Below are 15,781 nucleotides of genomic sequence, written 5' to 3'. Positions count from 1 at the left end.
CAAAACCAAGCCTAATAATGATGTCGGAAGGTTCTGTGGCAATAACCCTTCCAAAGGAAACTAAGGAACTTGACCGAGGAGGAATTTGGGTAGCAAAACAGAAATGGCCTCCTTCCCCAACACACAGAGTTTTCGTCAAAAGGAGACCTTGAGAGGAAAATGAAAGAACCACAGTGTAAGGACAGAGAGATAGAAAAATATGTCCTTGCATCTGTTTCTGTAGAGTTAGGGTCAACTTCACAGCCATGAGTAGCTGCAAGTTGTAGAAATCTGAGGTTACAAGCTACTGCTTTTTAATTTTTTTTATTTTATCGAAGTATAGTATTCAATAAACATATTACCTTCAGGTGTACAATACCGTGATTTGACATTTATAAACCTTATGATGTGCTCGCCACACCAAGTCTAGGAATCATCTGCCACCGTTCAAAGTTGTCACAATATTACTGACAAGCTACTGTTTGAATGAGAACTCAGTCGGCAAAGCTCAGAGGAGGAGCAGTTGACAAAAGAATTTAGCTGTTGGCTGTTCTCCTTCATGTCCAGAAACACTCACTGTTTGGTCTTAGAGGTGTCTCAGGCTGCTTGTTTCTGGGTTGGTGTTTCAGTTTTAGCTTGAGTGTGACATCTGTACCATTTCTGAAAAATAGAATCTTCACCGTCAACCCACAGTTGCACTTGTTCTATGAGTGGGAGCTTTTCCTGTTCTATTAATGTCTTGATCTTGACTGTTCTTCATAATCTTCAAATCCATCAGGTCACGCCCTTTAGCATCTCTCACCTGGACCTAGCCGGCTGCCTCACCTCCGTCCTTGGGACCCATTTCCAGCCTGCCTCTTCCCCTCCCCAAGGTCAGCGGGAACCTCTCTAACGGGATCATATCGCCTTGCTTTTTTCACAGGCCAATGAACGGAAGTGCGCAGAGGAGCCATGGAGCGTGCAGACGTCACCACCTGTGTCCTGCTTTGTGTACATGGAGGTAAGGAAATAAAAACCACGGAACAGATTAATATAACTCTTTCTATGTAGTTTGGCCATATGCCTAGTTCCGTCCAGTGAGCTGTGGGGGGTGTTGTGAATCGTGTGGGGAGTGTTGCTTCTAGGCTGGAGTGTTTCATTGCCAACGCGAGACCCTTCTGTGTTGGAAGCATGGTGATGGAGACCCAGTCAGACCGGGTCCCCGTGGAATTGCAATAAGCAGAGCGTCCCTGCTGATCTGTACTGAACATACAGCATGAATAACCAATAGGCCTTTGTTGTATGGAACCACTAAAATTCTAGGGTTGCTGTTTATCAAAGCATAGCCTGGCCTATTCTGACTGATACAGATATTGGAAGTGGAAGAAGGGTGCTATTGTAACAACAACCAAAAAAACCCCACCCCAGTGTGACCCCCAAAATATGTGACATTGGGTTATAGGCCTGGGGGTAGGTGGTGACAAAGCTGATATTGGAGGCTGGAAAGTGGACAATCCATGTTATTTAATGGGAAAGCATTTGGTAAAACTGTCCCCTTCAGCCTTTTGGAGGCATTTATGGACCTATGAGACTAGGTTGGGAAACAGAATAGTGTAGCGTACGCTCGTTTCAGTTGGCTGTATTTGGCAAAGTATGAAAAGAAAGAGATGTGCTTAGAAAAGAAATGGCTTCTTAATCCCTTTACCTCTTCCACTCAGCCTCCCAGCCCCCCTCCCATCTGGCAACCATCAGTTCCTTCTCTGTCTCCATGAGTCTGTGAAGGTGGAGGCATTAAGAAGTATAAATTTGGTGGTTACAAAACAGTCATGGGGATGTAAAATACAGCATAGGGAAGACAGTCAATAATACTGCAATAACTATATGTGATGCCAGGTGAGTACTAGACTTATGGGGAGGGGGTCGCTTTGCATGGTATATAACTGTCTAACTACTATGCTGTACACGTGAAACTAATATAAAATAATATTGACTGTCAGCTATAATAGACAAATCAAAAAGAAAAAGGAAAGAATTGGCTTGTTTGAAAGCAGGGATGAAGGAGAAGAGGGAGGATTCGAAAGCTCAGGGACGAGTGGGGTTGCAAAGTCAACTCTTCTCAACTCTTACCTGAAAAGGTGAGCATGACAGAGGCTACGGTGGGGGTGGGGTCGGGAGGGCAGGGGTGAAAGGGGGAAGACAGGAATTGATAAGGGTTTGAATAGGTGCATGAACTACTCAGTATCTCTATTCAACCTTAGACAGAAATTATTGAAAGAGCTATAAAGTTGAAATTTGGGATAGGAATTTTAGCCATGATACAATTTAGATATTTGAAGAAACGTGATACTTTTATATTTTCCTTGAAAAGTTTTTATGCTTTGTTTCCCTAATGTTACCTGTCTTGATAGTTTGTTTTCTATCAGTGTAAAATAACCATAAATCTCTGAAGGAGACTGAGCTTAAAGCTGTACGCAGTGTGCAACTCCAGGCCTTGGAAAACCTTGATGGCACATGTTATTACTTTACTGACATCTGGTGGCCATGTAGTTTAATTGCAGGAATATTTTTTAAAGAGGAAAAGGAAATTTGTTGAAGATTTGTGCTCAAAGCCGTAGTAATCGCTGCAAATGTTTTGAAATTTCTTTATTCCTCTATTTATTACTTTATTTTCCATGTTTTATATTATTTTTCTCTATTCCATCTTTCTTTCTCTTTTTCCCTTCATTGCCAATACAGCATATGGTTGTTGTTAACAACATATAACCTATGTATCCAAGATACCCCGCACATTTCTGGGGGGGAAAGTGAGAGAAACCACTGAGCCTGCCAGAGACCTGTAACTAGGATTTCAGAGCTTCCCAGACTCATGTAGCAAAAGATCCACGAGAACTTGCATTCATTCATTTACCTAACATTTACACAGGCCCCACTGTGTGCCAGGCATGATATCAGGTGCTGAGAATTCTGAGACAGACTTGTCCTTGAGAACTTCTCAGACTTATTAGGGAATTAGAAAAATAATTTCAATAGTAGGATAGAGGTAATTCTGGGTCACCCTGGAGCATCTCAGAGGTCCCAACCCTACTCTTGCAGACATCATTAATCACTTTCAGCTGAGCATGGAGCACCTAGGAACAGCCTATGCATGCTACACATGGACCCATCCAAGACTTTCCTCTCATTTTTGGTGCAATCAATATAGGGATTAAAACAAATAATGTATGCAAAATGCTTAAGTCAGTGCCTGGAATTTAGGAAGCACTGGAAATGTTAGCGAAGGCCATTTCTCCACCTGGGCAGTCAATAGACTGTAGGCCAGGCACCATGCTAAGAGCTGGAAATACTAAAATGAAAAGACAACCCCTGACTTTAAGGAGTTATGAGACTAATGGAGAAAATAGACTGGCAAATAAATACTTTCAGTGCACTTTGGTCACAATTGATTAGCAGATTATGAGTAGGAGAGGAAGAACAATGTTACAATGTTAATCTAGGGGACCTATATATAGCTAGCCTTTGAACTGTTATCAAATGTAAACTAGATTTGGCCAGAGTATCACGAAGTAAAAGAGTGTGCTATGCAGAGGGCACAGCGTGAGCAAAAACACAAGGTATAAGAGCACGTGACCTATTCAGGGGACTGTAAGTAATTCAGGATTACTCAGGTGCAAAGTTCAAGGAGAGAGAAGCTGGGACCAGGTTAGATAGGTAACAAGATCCACATCAGGACAGGCCTTGCGGTACAGACGAAAGAAATTAGAGTTGATATAGTAGATCAGGGGTGATTCAGACCTGAGGGCTTCATGGGTAAGAGGAGTTTTGTTTGGTTTACACAGTTTAAAAAGCAGCATCCCTAGACAGGTCACAGTGCAAACAGCTGAGTGTATGTTGTTTTCCCAACAGCCCATGCCATGAGTTTGTGTTGCCTGCAAGTGTCTACTGTAAGCCCAGTTCAACCTGATGGATGATAGAAACCCACTGGAGAGTTTTGAGCATAATTATATTTGTGTCTCCCTGGTGGTAACATGGTGCATGAGATTGGAGAAGTCAGAATTAGAGATAGAGACAAGTAAGAGACTGTTAAAATAGTCCAGATGTGAGAGTCTGAATGGGGGTAGCAGCAGAGGGGATGCGCATAAGACGGATTTAAGAATGAGAAGAACAGCTCTGGCTGCTGTGGCCCAGTGGGTTGGAGAGTCATCCTGCACACCGAAGGGTGGTGGGTTTGATACCTGGCCAGGGCCCATACCCAGGTTACAGGTTTGATCCCTGGTTGGGGCGCATGCCGATTGATGTTTCTCTCTCTCTCTCCCTCCTCTCTCTCTCTCTCAAATCAATGAAAGCATATCTTCTGGTGAGGATTTTTTAAAAGGAGAGAGAGAGAATGAGAATTGGCAGGACCTGGTAAGCGATGGTTTATGGGGATTTTGTTTGTTTGTTAGTGGGGTCTCAGGCACCAAGTCCATATTTCCTACAGCTCACAGAGAAGGAGGCCTCAAGCTTGGAGTCAGGATAAGAGTGCACCAGCTGTCCCATGGCTGATCCAAAGAGTGACATAAAGAACTATAGTGACAACAAATGTAGCAGTAATACAATAGTTGTCTTTAATATAATTCCAGCTATGTGTGAGGGCCTGGATTATTTCATTTATTCCTCATAATAATCTTACGTGATAGGTGTGCTCGTTGTCCCCATTTCACAGATGTGAAAACTGAGGTTTGGAGATGTTAAATAGCTGCCTAAGCAGGCAGAGTAACATGAGGGGTACTAGGGAGGTTGACTTCTCTCAATCAAATATCCACCCCTCCCCCCGAGTTTGCACATGTCTGAAACTTTAAATTTAGAAATGTGTTTCTCCAGGTCTAGATGCTTTAGGAGGGAAAGTTCCTCAAATCCCACTATTCGGGTCTAAAAACCAGTGGGAGTTGAAGGGCTGGTCTGAATTTACAGCTTTCTCAGTCTGATTGCACGTTAGAATTACTAGGGCGGGGGTGGGTTTAAAAACTGCCAATGCGCTAATTAGTCCGGAGCCTTGGAGGGGGGCTGATGGCTGCTTTTTCCAGAAGTCCTGTAAGGAGGTGACAGGGGCCAGCTGGAGAGACAAAACAGAGCCTCTCTCCTCCCTGAAACAGCTGCTAAGAAAGGTGCAGCTCCAGGCATGGCCAGAAGGTGGCTCCACACGCAGCCTCGCCCTTCAGTCTTCCTGGGAGTCAGGAGCCTAAGGATCCAGGAGACAGGGTGAAGCCGGGCTGCGGGGAGTGGGGTTCAGGAGATCTGCGAGTTGGGAGACTAAGCTAAGCGAGATTTATTTTTTTCATAGTTTTTGAGGGAGAGGAGACAGATACCACTTGCTGGGAAAGTTATGTGGAGGGGAGGATGCCTCCCCCTCATCCCCAGAGAGCTAAATGGAACCAGATTGGGCCCTCCCCGTGCCACTCAGGGGAGATGCTTTTCAAGGGAGTGAAATGTTTTATTGAAGAAACTCCAAGGAGGGAGGAAAGAAGCCCAAGAGAGGGGCAGCCTGACAGGTCGGCAGATGGAAACAGCCCCTTCGGTGCATGTGGCTCAAAGCTGGGGGCCAGTCCCTCTGAAGGCCTCGCGGTAATCTGCAGGTCCCTGACACCTTTCATCTGCCTCCTCGCCGCTGGGGATTGATGGGACTGAGACACGCACAGCAACCGTGAGAAGCAGAAATGGGGGCCCGCGTTCAGAGTGGGTTTAGCCGATAGCAAAGGGGATGGGGCCCCCGGAGCCTGCAAACTGGGAGCTTCTATTCCATTTTGCCACCTCTATAAAGCAAGGATAAAAGATCCCTTTTACTAAGTGGTTTTAAAGATGAAGGGAAATGATGTCTGGGAATTGCCCGGCATGTAGCAGGTACTCAGCAAATGTCTCTTCCATGTTCCTCTTGCCCAGAAGTGCCAAGTGCTCAACAGCTGTCTGGTCAAAATATCATCAACTGTTCACTTTTAGGTCAGTTTTCTCCAGTGAAAGAACAAAAAAGGAACTAATGACACCCCTTTCTCCCGGGGCAATAGGAAACCACAAATGTGGGCTCCCAGTTCAATCCTCAGGTCTTATCAGTTAGCAACACCTGCATGTTGGATAAACGTCTCGAGTTCTGATATGGCCTCTGCCCGAGGATATTAATGGATAAGTAAATATCTCTTTTTGTTTGACAGTTTACACAGCGTGAGAGCCATTTCGGTGATCACAGTCTGTACTTTCACAGGTCTTTTCTTACCCAACTAGAGAGTCATCAATTGAAAATTTATTCAGCGTTTTAAATAATGGAATGAGATCAAGATAGACTCCCTAACTGAACTGCCTCCATTCCTTTTAGAATAGGTTCTAGGGGCTATGGCCTCGGGAACACAGCCCTTTCCCTAAACGATGATGTGGAACAGAGCCCCTGAATAAAACATATGTGGCATGTAGTATGAGTGAGAAATACACTTTGTTTTTGTCTTAAGCCACTAAGATTTAGGGATTGTTTGTTACTGCAACATAACCTATCCTGTCCTGACTTCCAAGCCCAGCATGAAGCCTAATGTCGACATATAGTAGTTAATAAATTATTTTTTCAGCAAATCAAATCACTATTTGTAGCCCTGGCTGCTCCCCAGAGTTTTGCATTTCCCCCCCAATCTGCTGCTGGACAACTCCACTTCTCAGAATTGCTCCTGTCCCAATCCTTTATTAGCAGCACCCCAGTCTCTCCAGTCATTGAATCAAGAAATGTCGGTGTCAACTGAGACACCACCCAGTGCTGCTCACTCCCCCTCAGTCCAATCGCTAACTCCTTCTTAAAAATACCTCCTACCTACCTCTTCAGTCTGTTCATCAGCTCTCTTATGACTCCCCTAATTCTAGTGCTCATAATCTCTTATTTGGAGTAGTGACCATTCTTCCTATCACCTTCCCTGCCCTATACCCATCAAGTTCACCCTCACCACTCGGGTCAGAGTGAATATCTAAATTATAAATCTAATTCTGCTTTAAGCCATTATGGCTCTCTGTCACCGACAAAATAAAGCCTAAGTCCTCTGTTTGTCACAGAGGCTCTTGGGCACACATGACCGAGACCCTCCTTGTACCTCTAGCTTCCGATCTTACCTCTCCCTCTCAGCCTTTGCACTGTAATGCTACCTAATTACTTGTAGCTCCACCCACATTAGGTCTTTTCTTTTCCCTCCCTCCTCTTACATCTTCTTTGTTCCTCCTGGTTCTGGGATCAGAATGACTCAGTTCAAATCCAAACTCCACTACTTGTTAGCTGTGTGACCCTAGAAAAGCTTCTGAACTTCTCAGCTTATTTTTCTCATTTGGGAAATGGGGATAGTCAGAATCCCCATAAAGATAATCCTGTTATCAGGTGGTTATAAGGATTACATTTATGTACATGCAAACTACTTGTTCAATGCCTGATACAAGGTAAGCATTCAAATAAAAATTTGCTAACATTAGTACTGACTTTCTTTGACTTGTTCAATGAATAACTAAATCATAATCAATATTTAATAGAAACTCCTAACCCTGGATTCGAAGTTAAGCTGACTGGTATTTTGGATTTGGGCCCAACCCCCATTCAGTTGCCCAAATCCCTCTGTCTAGGATGCTGCAGCCAGCATTCCAACCAGAGAGCCAGTCATTTGACTTAAGACTTGTTCCCCCTGAAAGCACAAATACCACATAAAGTCTTATCAATCATTTATAATGCCCTCATTGAAGTAGTCCCAGACAACCCCAGCTGGAAATGATAATAACTCATATTTGTACGGCACTTTAAATTTACAAAGCCCTCTCACATACTCGTGTTCTTTTGATCCTCAGAGCAGTGCCGTGGGCTAGGAGGAGATGGCAGGATTAGGAGTGTTACCATTTTCGAGAGGAGAACACTGAGTCTCGTTGAGCTTGGGGGCCCAGGTTCCCACACTAGCACACCATGGAACTGGGGCTCCTTTTCAAGTTTTGTGTCTCCCAGGTCCAAGCCCCTCCCGCTCTAAGTATGTACCCTCTGAAACCCTCCAGCAGCAGTGCAGGACTGAGATACCCTAGGTGCCTGCCGCAGAGTCATGCAGGCTGGCGGCCTATGCTTCTGTATTCATGAGTTTAGAGACCTGGGGAACATTGGGGTGAGATGGGGCTTTAGAGATAATCTGCTCAAGATCCCAGGATTGGAATCAGATCTACTGAGTTCACACCCAGCTCTGTCCCTTACTGATTCATCTTGAGAAAGGCATTTAATTTCTATGTCCTTTAATCACATCACTTTTAAAACAGGGCCAATCATAGTCATTCAATAGGGTTTTGAGGGAACGAAATGAGAGCATTCTTTTTCGGCACTTAGTTAATGAATGCTAGGCATCATCACCGGCATGCTCAAACCACAGCTGGGAAGACGACTTATGAGTTTATTGCCCTTTGAAGACATAGAGGACAAGATCACTTGGACCCACCCCCACATTTTATGAGCAACGACACTAAGACCCAGTGAGCCATGGTAACTTGCATAGCTCGGAAAAGCGGAGACTGGAGCCCAGACCTCTGAATCCCTCACTGGGACCTTTAACCACTTGCTGTGAGCTGCATCCTCTGCTAGGTCTGTGGGAAGATCATTCAGTCATTCAACAAATATTTATGCCTAGGGCTAAAATAGCCACTGTGGCAGATTGCAAATATTTATAATCTGTTTGGATTGGCAAGTGTTAAGTAATAACAGCATTTACATAAGCATTTAATTGGTAGAACAATTTGTATGAGGCCATCAGTGTAATGCATGAAGCATGTGGGAAAGGAAAGGGCTCCATTAATTAATTTAACGATCAACACATTTTATTGAGCTCCTAATTGTGTTGGGCATTTACTAGGTTTCAGAAATACACGGTCTTTACTTGTAAGGACCTCACAGTTTTGATGGGATGATATGTGTGTAAATAAATCATTTCAACACACTGCTTTTTAAAGATCCACAAGAAAGGTATTTACAAGAACTGTGGAAGCATAGATGACTCTAGGAGCACTAAGGAGATTATTTCTAAGTCAGCCTTGGGAAGCTAATGTCCAGTAACATTGAAACTGGGTTCTGAAGTACAAATAGGAGTTTGCTAATATGTAGTAGAAGAAGCCACATGGTTCATTATGTCGGGAACTGGAAGACTGCTGCGTAGCTGGGATTTGAGGTTTGAGCTCTATTGTTTCAGGCAGATGCAGGAGAGGCAGGTGGAGCCAGTTCACAGGGGTCTTGACTACTCAGTCTTGGAGTCTGGATCTTAATATGTAGAAAATGAGAACCTGGCACAAACTTTGAGTGGAGAAATAACCGGGGAATATTGGAATTTTTTTCTTTATTCCTGTGGAATTTTCTAATATTTCTACAATCAACGTGGATTACTATTGTAATCACGAGGAAACCTGTTATTTCAAAAGAAAGCAGGATCACCCTGGTTTCAGTATGGATAGTGGACACCCTGGTTTCAGTATGGAATGGAAACAGGAAGCCAAGTTAGGAGGTTGCTGCAGCCCCTCAGATAAAATTGTTAAGAAAATGGACCGAAATCGGAGATGGAGGGAAGTGATGGTCTGAGAGAATGTGGGAGGGAGGACCTGGAGGGGGTTAGGTGAGTGAAGGTGGCCTGGCAGGAGAGGAAGAGGTCCCGTATGACCTCCAGAGGATGCTGGTTTGAGACTCCCGCCTGAGCTGCCTGTTGTGTTTTCTATTATTCTCAGCTAGACTGAGAATGTCCCTAGGACAAAGATTTCTGTGTTCTGGGGTCTCCTCCCTTGTCTCCTACAGAGGAACCCTGCCCCTCTCTGGCTGCCACTGAGGGGCTTGAAGGCTGGGGGGGAGGGGGGGAGAGTGGTGTCGCTGGAATATGATGGGTTCTGCTTAGAGTTGTCAGAAAGGTTGTATGACAGGCTCTTGATGGCTTTCACATAGCAGGTGATCAAAAACTGTTGAGTGCAATATTAAAAAGGGAAGCAGAGCCCATTAAGGGGACTTCCTGCTTCCACTCTTCCACATGGTTAGTGTGGTGCCTGAACAGGGTGGCCTGGCCGTCGGGGTGAAAAGGGTGCTAGTGGGATCCAGAGAAGCTCCTATGACCCTGGAAGTCTCAGGTTCTCAGTAGAGGCCTAGGGTGTCCCACCCAGTACTCGGTGGTGCCCCTCCCCCAGGTGTGATAGGAGGTAGGAGCCCTCCCAGGGCCTCTGAAGGAAGGCACTCAGCAGGGGCACTCGACTTCGCGCACCTGCGGCCCTGGGATCCTCCTGGTCAGGGCCAGCGTGAGAAATTCGGGTCCCAGGTGCCTGAGCGGCCACCTGGCTGGGTGGGAGTGGCCAGCTGTGCAGGACCCATTGCTTGAGCTGCACCATCGACTCGGGTGCACAGCTTACAGCTAGCAGTGGCCTTAAAAGGCATCTAGTCCAAAACCAACATTTTACAGATGAGGAAAATAATAAAAATGCAACCATGAGCTCTTCATGATTTTACTGCCTAGCGTCCCGTGCTAAGCCATTTGCATGGGCCGCATCTGTGCGCAAGGGGCTTGTGTGCGCATTTACACGCGAGGATCGGTAAATGCACTAAAGCCCAAGAGATGGAAACGGGGTTTGAATCGGGGTCCTTCCGATTCCCGAAGAAGCTGAGCCAGGGGAAGGGACTTACCCTGACAGGCGCCCAAGTCCCCACCCCCGGGGCAGCGTGTTGTCTGCCCGCCTCCCCGGGCCGGGCGGCCGGGCGCCGCGGCCGAGCGCCCACCTCCGTGGGTCGCGCTTGCTTTGCCCCCAGTAGCCGCAGCGGGGACGGGCTGTGAGTCCTAAAGCCCCGGGGCTGGAGGCCTTGCGCCCTCCCCAGCCGGGGGCCGCGGGACTTCACAGCGACGGGGAGCGCGGGCGGGAGGCAGGGGGCGCAGGTCTGCGCGCCCCTCGGAGCCGCGAACGGCGCCCGCGCCCCCGCCCGCTCGCGCTCCCGCCAGGTGGCCGCGCGCCCAGACCCGCGCCCGCGCCCCGCCCGCGCCGCGCCGCCCCGCCCCGCCCCGCGCCGCCGGCGGCTTTCATGTGGATCAAGGCGGGAAGATGACAAGCCTCCTGACTGATAGATACGCTGAGACTCCGCTGGTGATTTATTGGCTTTCCGCACCTGCCGGGAACCACTAGGCCGACCCGCGGAGGGAAATATATGGGCCTCCCTGACTCCAAGTGGCAGCCGCGGGGCGCGCATGTGAGCTCAAGCTGGGCCGGGGGAGCGCGGCTGCGCGCCGGCCTGTGTTTTGTAAGCGGGCCCGGGTCATAAAAGTGTCAGCACGCGATATATTTCTTGCGGGGGATCCTCTCTGGGCTCCGGCCAGCGCCTTCTCTCCCGCGGCTGGCGGCCCGCGCCGGGGAGGGGGTCCCCGGCCGCCAGCCCGCAGGTCACGACCCGCCCCCCTCCGCACTGTCCCGCAGCGGGATGCTGGGGTGCGGGCCGGCGGCGAGGGGACCTGGTCCCTACAGCAGCCTGGCGCCTCTCACGATCACGTCTGGGCCTGGGGCCGGCGCGGGGCTGGGCTCGGGGCGCGGGGCTGGAGCAGCGCGCGCGGGATTCCGGGCCTGTCCTGGGAGACGGGGCGCTTCACGCGAGTCCCTGAGCTCCCCTGGGGAGCTCCCGCATTTGTAAACTGGGAATGATAGCAACACACGCTGGATTTGGTGGGACAGTGACCTATTTAGGAAGCAAAGTTCCAACCCAGCTCTGAAGGATGACATTGCTGGGAAGCGCTAGAAAAGGGGCAGGACGGGCGGTGCCCAGGCGCCCAGGCTGCCACAGTAACAGGGCTTCTCTGGAGGGAGAAAATTTACCTTCTCTGATGTGTGGGAATAGAGACCCCAGGTCATCTAAGGATTTAGATGTTTCTGGTGGGGGGAGGGGAAATGTAAACTGAAGGTTTTTCTTGGTTGTGTAAACGTGGAGGCGGGCTGTGTTCTGACCTTGGGAGACAAGAGAACCTCCTTTACCAGGCGAGGTTGCAAGTCCTTAAACCCTCTGGCACACGAAGCCAGTTCCTGAAGAGGAGCTGTGTCAGTGTGTCCAAGGAGCCCAGGAACCTTCCAGGGGAGAGAATGCTGAGGCTGCCGACTCCTGCTTCCCAAGTTGTGAAAACAAAACAACCCAAGAGGGTGGGCTGGGTGCTCCCAACCAAGGCCCAGGGACAATTAGGACAAAGAAATAAAATTAAGGAAACAGAAAGCCTGGCTGATGACCCCATCTTAATACAATAGCCACAGCAATGGCAGAGAGGCCTGCTGCTGACGCAGCAGGTGTGGTGGATGCTGGAAGCTTCTGCCTGCCACCTGCTTGGCACAGCGGTTGTTGCCTTTGGGAGTAAGATGTCTGAGCACCAGAATGTGAACCCCAAACCTCTGCAGCCAGGACAGGCACATGGGGCAGCATCACCCAGGACGTCCCACCAGCCTAACCCAAGTTAGCTTCTAAGCTGGGCAGGACCCACTTTCAAAAGCACCATCCAGGACAGTAAGGTAAACAGCCGTAGCCAAGCAGTCGGGCTCCCGGTTTTAACTCTTTAAACTGCAAATCCTCAGCTTTCTCAGATGATCCGGAGTTCGGATGGGGGCAAGAGAGTAGGACACTGGATTTCCTGTTTGCAGGCCACATGGGGAGTGCCCTGAAAAATAAGAGATTAAGCTGCCTTTGGACTCCACGTTGGTGGCAAAGGTTTTAGGACGTTGATGAATTCCAGGCCATAACACGAGCCCACAGTACTCAGGGAATGTCTGTGGGTTATCCTTTCCTGGAATTCCATTCTGCCACGATGTTTGGAAATAACTCTAAATTTTGTTTGCAACTATTTTTTAAATGCCTGCACTAGCAAGGTACTTCACCCTTGTCACCCATCTTCTTGTTTTTTCATCTCTTGCTTTGGTCTTGGGAAAGCATGTTACATGTGGGTAGACATTCCACTAAATGACTTCATACGGGTGTCCAGTGAAGAAAGGAGTGGCTGATACAGGTCAGGCCATGACAATAAAAGCTATAATACAGCCCGGCCAGTGTGGCTCAGTGGTTGAGCATCGACCTAGGATCCAGGAGATCGTGGTTCAGTTCCCTGTCAGGGCACATGCCCGGGTTGAGGGCTCAATCCCCAGTTGGGCGCGAGCAGGAGGCAGCCAATCAATGACTCTCATCATTGATGTTTCTGTCTCTCTCCCTCTCCCTGAAATCAATAAAGATATATTTATAAAAAAAAAAAAAAAGCTATAATACAAAGCAGGCACTCACAAGGCGAGACCACAGGTCTGCCTATATCACCCAGGTTCGGGGACTTGCTGTCCTGCCCCACACCTGACCTCACTAAATATCCACCCACAAGCAGGGCCAGCATCAGCCCCTGATGCCCCTCTGGTGCATATCAGGAAAAGGGGGCCTGTTCCAGAAGACCCAGAACCTTGCTGGGGCACGTAGGTGGCTTAGGAATCAAAACGCAGGCTGAATTTCAGGCCCCACTGTTCCCTCTGCTGGGGTCTTTGTACAGGGTCCACCTGCACAACCATAGGGAGACCCAGCCCTTCCTTAAGCTGCTCCTCCGTGTTCTGCTTTCCCCTACCAGGCCTCCCTTGGAGCTCGTTGCGGACCCCTGGGGTCCAGGGCCATGGGGCTCCCTATTCCTTCATTTTTAATCTCTGATTTGGGCTCATCAATTCCTCTTTCTGAGTTACTGTCCCCTTTTGTAAAATGGGGGCAGGATTGCTTCTCTCTCTGGGCTTTTGTCAGGGAAATGTAATTCCTGCTGAGCAATAATCTGGACATTCTAGGCTCACCCCTTTGTGTTTCCAGCTACGGTACCATTTTACAAGATTGAGGCAGAAGAGATCATTCCAAACCTTTGAGCTGGAGGGGGCTTTCAGAGTGAGTAAGGGACAGTTGGACAACAGGTAGGCCTTGCCAACAGTAGGACTTTTCCCCAGGTTCCCCACAGAGCCCTGGTGTCACCCTGGGTCCTCCTGCCACAGGCCTCATCGCTGAATCTGCCCTCAGCCGGCAGGGCCAGGCTAATGGCCCCACTGAGAGCCTCCAAAGCAAGGCCCAAGCCTTGTTCCTCTGAGACCCCCAGTACCCCACCCTGCACACAGCTTGTCAGCAAACAGGCCGTGAGGAAAGCCTGTTGTGCTGAGCTGAGCTGAACAGGAGCTGGGGCCATTGTCCATGTGCCTTTACTCCCCTGCAGTGCCATTTCAGAAACTTTTCCAGAAGATTTAAATGGTGCCTCTTCTTTGACTTCCATGAGTCCTAAACACAGAGACCTCCCAGCTCACCCATCCTGGACATTGGTGTGTACAGTCCAAGAAGACAGTGACCCAGGAGAAGGTGCCAACACACCCTGAATTTCTCATTCAGTATTCCACCAAGAATGGAAGGAAGACCCGGGGTCCGGGGAAGACAGGGAATGTCTTCACCTGTGATTTGAGGACATGGGCATCTGGGAGGGCAGCCTGGGAGAGTTTCCACAAGCCCATTTATGAGCAGGGTCCCAGCGCCTCGTTGTGAGCCTGACTTTCCAAGGCCCTGAACTTGCCCCCACAAAAACAAGGTTGAAAGTAGAATCTTTAAGATGGGAACTTTCCAGTGACCTAGGTGAGCCAGACTGAGGGTGAGGTACCCTGTGCAAGAAACTGACACCTCCAGGCTTCATTCTTTACCTGTCCACCTGCCAAAAGTCTAGAAAATCCCACAAAAATACCTGAGTTTTTACCCAGATGATAATAAACCTGAATATTTACATAAAGCTTCATTTCCTCCCCAAGGATGCTTTCAGATTGTCACAATATCCAATTTGACGTCCTCCTCGACCATTGATTTTCCACATGGGAAAAGCAAAATCTTTCATACCAGGCACACTTTCTCTGTAAAGAGCCGGATTGCCTCCGGCGGCCTAGTGTAAAAGCAGCCATAGACAAACTATAATGAATGAGTGTGGCTTTGTTCCAATAAAACTGTTTACCAAAATAGGCAACAGGCTAGACTGGGCACACGGGCTACAGTTTGCAGACCCCTGCATCTGTGCCTCTGAGCATGAAAATGGACAGTAATTTTTTTTCTTAGAGCTGAGTCTAGCTACAGCTAAAAATCCACCCTAGTCACCATCCAACCCCAAGGTCATGTCTTAGAAAGGGGCCTGGGGGTAGAATAAAGAATGAGACCAAGTCAGGCCAACCCCCCATTATAAGGCCTGGGGGTAGATAGGACCAATGAGCCTGCCTCTAGCACAATGCCCGGCACACAATTGGCACTTTATTTTCCAAATCAATAATGATTTAATTAATTGGTTGATTTCTAGGAATGTGAGTTTACTGTTTAGTTGTCCCAGAGTACTCTGGGTCTCTACGTCAGTTACATGCTTCAACATTCTAACCCACAATCAACCTTCTTGGCCAAAGACAGTAGTTAAAGCAATTGTCTGGGCATCTATCTGATGAATTCAGATAGCAAAGACAAAGTGCTTTGGGTACCAATGTGCCCCAACACCTACTGAATTCCCCGACTTCCCCATAGTGATCCTTTCCTGTAACCAGCCCTCTCCCATCCCCTGGGGCCAGTGGTGTTTGGGGGACCAGTGACCCTATGATGCCGACAGTTTCTGAGATGGATGCTCATCGGTGGATGCAGCATCTTAGAGCATCTTGTTCTTGTTGCCAGCAATGGTCAGTCCTGTCGCAACTGTACTCTCAGTGCCTAAGCCAAGTTTGGAGCTGAGCAGAAAAAGCCACTGGACCACAGGAAGAGGCACCCCGCTGTCTCCCCTGACTCCTCCGTCACCTTTGTCCGAGA

The 15,781-nt window shown here is 48.3% G+C and overlaps 1 protein-coding gene across 1 annotated transcript in view; it reads left to right on the top strand.

Annotated features, from left to right (window-relative positions):
- Positions 1–15,781, top strand: part of HAO2 (hydroxyacid oxidase 2) — a 133,382-nt gene that overhangs the window by 84,106 nt on the left and 33,495 nt on the right. Inside the window, exon 3 of the mRNA XM_081121489.1 lies at positions 902–979. The gene's annotated coding sequence lies outside the window, so the exon portion shown is untranslated. The remainder of the gene's footprint in view (positions 1–901; positions 980–15,781) is intronic.

Source organism: Miniopterus schreibersii, assembly GCF_964146895.1.
Source record: "Miniopterus schreibersii genome assembly, chromosome: 19".
Classification (NCBI taxonomy): domain Eukaryota; kingdom Metazoa; phylum Chordata; class Mammalia; order Chiroptera; family Miniopteridae; genus Miniopterus; species Miniopterus schreibersii.
Note: the sequence above shows the minus strand (reverse complement) of the source record. Positions and strands in the feature narration are given on the sequence as shown.